At 39.6% G+C, this 8,524-nt stretch overlaps 1 protein-coding gene across 1 annotated transcript in view; it reads left to right on the top strand.

The window, feature by feature from the left end:
• The first annotated feature begins 6,501 nt into the window (after positions 1-6,501).
• The window catches only part of LOC143281220 (uncharacterized), a 151,377-nt gene continuing 149,354 nt past the window's right edge, over positions 6,502-8,524 (top strand). Inside the window, exon 1 of the mRNA XM_076586305.1 lies at positions 6,502-6,626. The gene's annotated coding sequence lies outside the window, so the exon portion shown is untranslated. The remainder of the gene's footprint in view (positions 6,627-8,524) is intronic.

Below are 8,524 nucleotides of genomic sequence, written 5' to 3'. Positions count from 1 at the left end.
ACTGAGAATGGCATCACGTCTTTTGTCTCAGCAACATTTCACTCCGTCATAGCAGCCCCCCCCCCACTCCCTAGCCCCCCAACCCCACCCCCTTTTTTATTATAATTTTTTTATTATTTAATGATTGATTTTTTTTAAATATATAATTCCTTCCATTATCGATATGAAATCAACCCAGCCGCCTAGGATTAACGTAAAATCAAAAGGTAGTGTTTCCATATTCTATCCTGTACATAAATATGTAGTGTGTGTGTGTGTGTGTGTGTGTGTGTGTGTGTGTGTGTGTGTGTGTGTGTGTGTGTGTGATCGTGCGCGTGCCGTGCGTGCGTACGTGCGTGTATGTATGATTGTTATAAAATACCCACTAATTTGCCGGACCATCATGAAAGCTGTATTGTTGACTTGTGGTCCAATAATTGTGACATTTGCCCTTGTGTCACATTTAGAAAAAAGTAAAAGTACGTAGTGAATGATACGTTGTACTTATAAACGGTTTTGTTAAAGGTCTTTTTTCTTGTCGGTAATTTTCTACTTTTTGCTTGTGATTTGGATATTTCGTCTCTTATCTCTGTAAACTACCTTGTTTAGTTGTTGTCATTTGTGCAGTTGACACCTTTATTTAACATTGTGATTATTGTATGTTTGATAAAATTTTGCATTTTCTCGTGAAGTGTAGAGAACAATGCCGAGCACACTTGATGTGTGGCCTTCCAAAGATGGCCTTAGAATTGGATTTCTTAATATAAATCATGTTGTTAGTAAACTGACAGATGTATCGCTTATTTTACATAATTCCGTTGCGTATTTTCATGTTTTTGGGATAGCTGTATCTCGATTATCTCACAATATATTTGATTCTGAACTAAAAATGACAGGATATAATGTTGTCCGTAGAGATCGTACGCGTACTATGGAAACAGGGTTATTGATATATGTCCACCAGAGCATTAATTTTAAACAAGTGCACCCCCCTGATCTTCATTGTATAGAATCCTTATGGATACAAGTCAACTTAAAAAGATGTAAACCAGTTCATTTGGGTTTTATTTATAGAAATCGAGCTTAATATGTTCATTGGAGGGACAATTTTACTCTTTTGATGGAGGACGTTACTTCTTTTTCTGATGAATTAATATTATTGGGCGACTTCAATATTGATTTATTAAAACCTAATAAATTATGGACACATACTGTGGAATCATTTCATCTTACCCAATTGATAGATAAGCTAACTAGAATTACTCCATCTTCACAATCTCTTATTGATCACATTTATGCATCTACAATACATAATATAGTTGAGATATGTTCACCAGCTTATGGTTGCAGTGACCACTTTCCTATTTGTTTAACATGATTAAAGAAAGATGTCAAAGTTCCTAGAAATTGTCACACATTAATTGAATATAGATACTTTTCAAAATTTGATCCTGATAAGTTTTTGTTTGATTTAATTAATTCGCATATTTCTGTTGTTTATCAGTTCACAGATCCTGATGAGGCATTTGAAGTTTGGTATCATAATTTTTTTCATGTATATGATAAAAATGCTCCATTAAAATCTAAACGTGTTAGTATTAATTCGAAAGTACCATGGCTTGCACAAGATCTTCAAAATGCCATGGATTTGAGATGCATTACTAAAAACAGGAACCAAAGAAGAGTATGCTAGACAAAGGAATTTGGTTAAATACCTTAAGCGTGTGAATAAAAAGAAATATTTTCAAGAACTAGTTTCTTCAAAAGCTGATAGTAAATCAATCTGGAAAGCGATAAACCAGATCACTAATCGTAATGCCAATACTAAAAGTGCATCAGTCAGTGATATGTCTCCTGATAAACTCAACAGACATTTTTTGTGAAATAGGTAGTTCAACTGTAAAATCTGATAGGTCTCTAAATAATACTCTTGAAGGTTTAAGTGAATTCTGTACGTCAAAAAAATATTTCGTCTGACTCAAAAATTCCCTTAATGGCTGTTCATGAAGTTTGCAATGCATTATCACACTTAAAACAAACTGGAACCAGAGGCTTGGATGGAATAGATAGTAAAATTTTGAAACTTTCTGCACCAGTTATTTCTGAAACCCTTACTTACATTTACAATTTATGTATAACGAAAAATCAGTTTCCCAAAGCATTTAAACTGGCAAAAGTCATCCCGCTGTACAAGTCAGGAGATCAAACAGAGCCTTCAAATTATAGACCAATTTCAATCTTGTCTACTTTGTCAAAACCCCTAGAAACCCACATTATAAAACACATTTTTAGTCATTTTAATTCCTTTAATCTGTTTCATCCAAGTCAGTCTGGTTTCAGACCTAATCATTAATGCCACACTGCACTAACATCCTTAGTTGACAAGTGGCTGACTATTATAAATAATAATAACTTTACTGGAGTTCTATTTGTAGACTTCGCAAAAGCCTTTGATGTGATTGATCATGCACTTCTTCTTACAAAACTTAGAATTTATGGCTTATCAAACAATACATTAGATCTCTTGCACTCATTTTTATCTGATAGGAATCAACTGGTGATAATTAATGGAAAAGAATCTTCTCTATTACCTATTGAATATGGTGTTCCTCAGGGTTCTGTGTTGGGACCAATATTGTTTTCCATTTATATAAATGATTTACCTTTATTTATCACTGTATTTTGTGAACTGCTTGCTGACGATACGACTTTACACGTTGACAATTCTAAACTCTCTGAAGTTTGCAGAACATTGCAGGTAAGTATTAATCAGTTAACTGATTGGTATGAACTAAACCACATGAGTTTGCATCCACAAAAAACCAAATACATGTTGATTACAACCAGACAGAAGCGTCAAACTCTTGCATCTAATTCCTCCTCCCTTTTTATAAATGGCAAAGTCATTGAAGAAGTCGACAGTCACAAGGTTCTTGGGGTAATTATTGATAACAACTTGACCTGGTCTGATCACATATCAATGTTATGTGAAACTATTTCCAAAAAGGTATATCAACTTTCTAAAATAAAACATTTTTTAAATTTACATACTCGAAAAATATTTTTTCACGCCTACATTGAATCTTATATAAACTATGCCTCAACTGTCTGGGATTCAGCGAGTGATAACATCCTAAAACCACTCCTAAGTCTTCATAGGCGTGCTCTTAAATTAGTTATTCTAAAATCGTCCTCTTTATATGTTTCTGATTATATAGAACTTGATATATTGCCATTGAAAATTAAACTGAAATATAGTAAAGCCATATTTATGTTCAAAATATTATCAGGTTATTCCCCACCCTCTCTCATAAGTAATTTTCCAGTAAATAGTCACCGTCACATACATAAAATAATCTTGCCTCGGCCAAGAATTGATCTTTATAAAACAAGTCTCACATACTCTGGTGGATATTTATGGAATTCTATTTCATCTACACTTAATATAAACTCCAGTCTTAGTGTCTTCAAAAGACTATATCATAAACATCTAATGTCAGAGCTAAGTTCTACGAATCCTTGAAATTACCGAGACTGATAAACAAATGATGTATTCTCAATATCCTTGTCTATTTGTCTACCTCCTTTCCTCCCTTCCTCCTTCCCTCCCTCCTCCCTCTCTTCCTCTCTCTCTCACTCTCTCTCTCTCAACAGTTTTCCTCTCTTTCCTTCTTCGTATCTCTTCCTCTCTTACCGTCTTCTTCCCTCTCCCCTTCACGCAAAAGCATACTATGTTATTTTGTGGGGAATTGTGTATTTTCTATGCCATTTATTTTTCTTGTTGTTGTTGCCATGCAATGTTTTTTGGGTTCTTTTTCCTCCTTTTTTCAGTCTTCTTGTATTTCCTAGATTAGTTTATACGTTTTCTTTACGAGGGTAGGCCGATAATTGCCTATTCCTTTTCCCTCAATAAAAAAGTTCGATTTCTCTCTCACCCCCCATCCCATCCCACCCCAGTCTCTCTCTCTCTCTCTCCCTCCCTTTCTCTCTCACCCCCATCCCATCCCACCCCAATCTCTCTCTCTCCCTTCCTCTCTCTCTCTCCCTCCCTTTCTCTCTCACCCCCATCCCATCCCACCCCAATCTCTCTCTCTCCCTTCCTCTCTATCTCTCCCTCCCTTTCTCTCTCACCCCCGATCCCATCCCACCCCAGTCTCTCTCTCTCTCTTCCTCTCTCCCTCCCTTTCTCTCTTATCCCCCCATCTCACCTAATCTCTCTCTCTCTCTCTCCCTCCCTCCCTTTCTCTCACCCCCCATCCCATCCCACTCCAGTCTCTCTCTCTCTCTCCCTCCCTTTCTCTCACCCCCCATCCCATCCCACTCCAGTCTCTCTCTCTCTCTCCCTCCCTTTCTCTCTCACCCCCCATCCCATCCCACTCCAGTCTCTCTCTCTCTCTCCCTCCCTTTCTCTCTCACCCTTCATCCCATCCCACCCCAATCTCTCTCTCTCTCTCTCTCTCTCTCTCTCTCTCTCTTCCTCTCTCCCTCCCTCCCTTTCTCTCCCCCCCCCCCATCCCATCCCACTCCAGTCTCTCTCCCTTCCTCTCTCTCTCTCCCTCCCTTTCTCTCTCACCCCTCATCCCATCCCACCCCAATCTTTCTCTCTCTCTCTCTCTCTCTCTCTTCCTCTCTCCCTCCCTCCCTTTCTCTCACCCCCCCATCACATCCCACCCCACCCCAATCTGTCTCTCCCTTCCTCTCTCCCTCCCTCCCTTTCTCTCTCACCCCTCCCCCCTATCCCATCCCGCCCCAATCTCTCTCTCTCTCTCTCTCCCTTTCTCTCTCACCCCCCAAATCCAATCCCACTCCAATCTGTCTCTCTCTCTCTCAGACTTGTCCAAAGACCAAGAGAGGTATGTCCTCTCAGAACCAAGCCACCCGGTACCCGACAGCCGGCAAACAGCAGCATATTATGAGCGAGCAGTGATGATTGAGTTCTATTCCGGGTGTCGCCTTGTCGTTATTGTGTGCAGGACCCCGCGTTCCCTTCCTGTACTGATGAAGGTCTGTGTCAGATGTCAGCCACTCGACAGGTACAGAGAGAGAGAGAGAGAGAGGGGGGGGGGGGGACTGAGGGGAGGGAGGGGAGAGAGAGTGTATGTGAAAGAGAGAGAGTGAGAGAGAGATAGTGAGAGAGAGTGTGTGTGTGAGAGAGAGAGAGAGAAGAGTGAGTGAGAGAGAGATGACGCGCGCATACACAGACATACACGCGCTCGTGCGTGTGTACGCAGACAAACACACACACACACACACACACACACACACACACACACACATACACACACATACACACACACATCATGTACAAACACACACACACGCACGCACGCACGCACGCGTACAAAAACACAAATTCTTATCTGAAACACGGCACTTTTGACCCTTAGAATAACAAGGCAAAGTCAGTAAAACACACACGACCTCAGCACTGGAAAAAAAGAAGAAGAAATAGAATATAAAAAAAAAAATACATGAATTGCTGTTTCCATAATCAAATGCACATTCTTTCAAAGGATCACTATGATGCAATTACACACGTTCACTGAGTAACAATTATAATTATATTGGATCTTCATAACCTGCTTCAAGTTAACAACAATAACACTGTGGAGTGACGGCCTAGAGGTAACGCGTCCGCATAGGAAGCGAGAGAATCGGAGTGCGCTGGTTCGAATCACGGCTCAGCCGCCAATATTTTCTCCCCCTCCACTAAACCTTGAGTGGTGGTCTGCACGCTAGTCATTCGGATGAGACGATAAACCGAGATCACGTGTGCAGCATGCACTTAGTGCACGTAAAAAAACCCCACTGCAACAAAAGGGTTGTTCCTGGCAAAATTCTATAGAAAAATCCACTTCATCGGCGATAGGAAAAAACAAATAACACTGCACGCAGGAAAAATAAAGAAAAATAAAAAAAGGTGGCGCTGTAGTGTAGCGACGCGCTCTCCCTGGGGAGAGCAGCCCAGATTTCACACAGAGAAATCTCAGTGTTGTGATAAAAAGAAATACAAATATATATATATATATATATATATATATATATATATATATCTGTTTAAGACTGAGATGCTTGTTATGTCTCACCACAGATCTTCCAATGAATTAAGAGGCGAGAAAATAGCTACCTTTCAAAGTCACATGTGTTCGATTTATCTGGAAAAAAATAATCGATTCAGTCTCATGGACAGGAAGACCCCCAAAGCCTCTCTGTCAGTCTGTGTGGACCTACTAAATCACTTCAGTTCGTGTAAAGACCGCCACCCTCCCTCCCCACACACAGCTTCGTTCAGTGCCGCGTCTTCAAGTTCGGACAAATCCACCATACTTACTGAGCGCGCGCGCACACACACGCACAGAGATACAAAGATGGGTGTGTGTGAGCTAGAAAGAAAAACCCATCGATCGCCTGTCCACTGTGAAGTCGTCTGCTAAGTCGGCTTTGAGTGACGTCCCTTCCGAAACTGCGTCTGCGACTGTCTCCCTGGCTTGTCAGGCGTTTGTGCCGCGTGCGGGATTTTCACAAACCCGCCTCACCCAACAATTGTTTATTTCATTTCTCAGTCGTTCCAACTCTCGAGTACCATATATTCTCTGCATTGGAAGTAACGGTACTTTCGTGGCGGACTTTAATTGAGCTGTTCAAACGTAAGTACCTACAATATAGGCTATTCTTTTCGTTTTGTTTGTGTTTTCGTGAAAGCGTAACCGAAAAAAAGAAGAAAAGCAGACGACAGCTTGGCGAGTTGCACTAAGAAGCCTGTAGCGGTTTGAGTCAGTGTGGACACGAGTTGTATTGTGGACACTGCATGTGCACTACACTGGAAAGTCAGTCAGTGACTGACTGACATATCGGGTAATGCAGCTCAAATAAGAAGTTGTCATGCTTGGGTTGCCCGGTTACTGGTGAGTGTCAGCCAGCTGTATTCATCTTGTGTAGCGAAAGTCCATAACAATGAACAGCACGATGTGTATGAGTCTATATGACTTGTCAGGTGGGGGAGGGGGTATTACAGTTGTTTGTTTGAAAGCGGATGGAAATATTACAAGTTTTACTATCAACCCTAAGGGGTGGGAGGGGGGGGGGAGATGGTGAAGAAACAACAGGGGGCAATTGAATTGTTGCTTTTATTTTTGGAAGTTAAAAAAAGGAAAAGAAGAAGCAATATATATTTCCATTCCTTGTGTTTTTTGCTTACTTAGTTGTGGCGATGGTTCCTGTTAACTCAAGTGCATGATATCAATACTGCACTGTAGGAATAATATAATATTCTACTGCATTGTATTATGCAGCTGGGTTTTACTTCTTTTTTTTAAAATTCTTTTTATTCATCCATCTGTCTGCATATTTGTCACTATATATATATTGGCCTAGCACATGCATATGACATTATTGTTAATTATCATTATTATATTTGGTTTGTTTAAAAGAAAGAAAAAAATCAATATATATGCTACACCACATCTGCTAAGCAAATGCCTGACCAGCACCATAACCCAATGCATTTAGTCAGGCCTTGAGGAAAGAAAAAAATCATTTTTTCTTTCCTCAAGGCCTGACTAAATGCATTGGGTTATGGTGCTGGTCAGGCATTTGCTTAGCAGATGTGGTGTAGCATATATATTGATTAGTCTGAACACGACACCTCCTTGAGAAACTGAACTGAACTGGTCTACATACAGTGCCAATGCAGATGTCTCTGTGTGAAATTAGGTGTGCTACCTCCATGGAGAGCATGTGGCTTCACCACACCAGCACCCTTTGTTTTCTCTTCTTTTTTTATTTCTAAAAATCTTTTCCCTCCCTGTATTACACACACACACACACACACACACACACACACACACACACACACACACACACACACACAACCACCCCCCCCCACACACACACAATATATATATATATATATATATATATATATATATATAATCTCTCACACTCAAAGCAGACTTTTCTTCCACTACAGAATTTTATCATAGACATAGTAGAATGTTTTTTTTTGTTGGGAATTAAGGTTTCTTCATTATACTTAACAAATTAAATACTAAGTTGTATGTATTAATACTAATATGTAGAGCTGTCTCTGTTAATTGTTTGATTCAAAGACCAGTCCACTGATATGCCACCACTCATGGAAAATACAATACAATACAATTCAGTAATGTATACAACTGTATACACTCACTGACCTAAAACAGTTGCAGTTTTTTTCTTTTGTTTGTTTGTTTTTAGTAATCATGTTATGCACAGTAAAAAAAAAATAAAAAAAAGAAGAAAAAAAGAAAGAAAAGAAACAAACAAAAACTTCTGGTGATTTTCTCAATTTAGCTATTTAAATTACAATATGCTGAGTTGAATGGTTTGAGGTAAAGTTTTAAAGAGGGGGGAATATTAGATAGTGATTCTTGTGAGTTATGTGGAATCACTTTCACAATTGACTGTGACTTGCTGTGGCGTCAGAGAGAGAAGAAGTGGGTTTATAGTCTGATGCTGGTTTTATATATAGTCAGTGACTTGTAAAAGAAAGCGAGTAGTTGAACAG

The sequence above is a fragment of the Babylonia areolata genome, chromosome 4 (genome assembly GCF_041734735.1).
Source record: "Babylonia areolata isolate BAREFJ2019XMU chromosome 4, ASM4173473v1, whole genome shotgun sequence".
Taxonomy (NCBI): domain Eukaryota; kingdom Metazoa; phylum Mollusca; class Gastropoda; order Neogastropoda; family Buccinidae; genus Babylonia; species Babylonia areolata.
The sequence above is the reverse complement of the archived record's forward strand: the minus strand, read 5'-3'. Positions and strand labels throughout refer to the sequence as shown.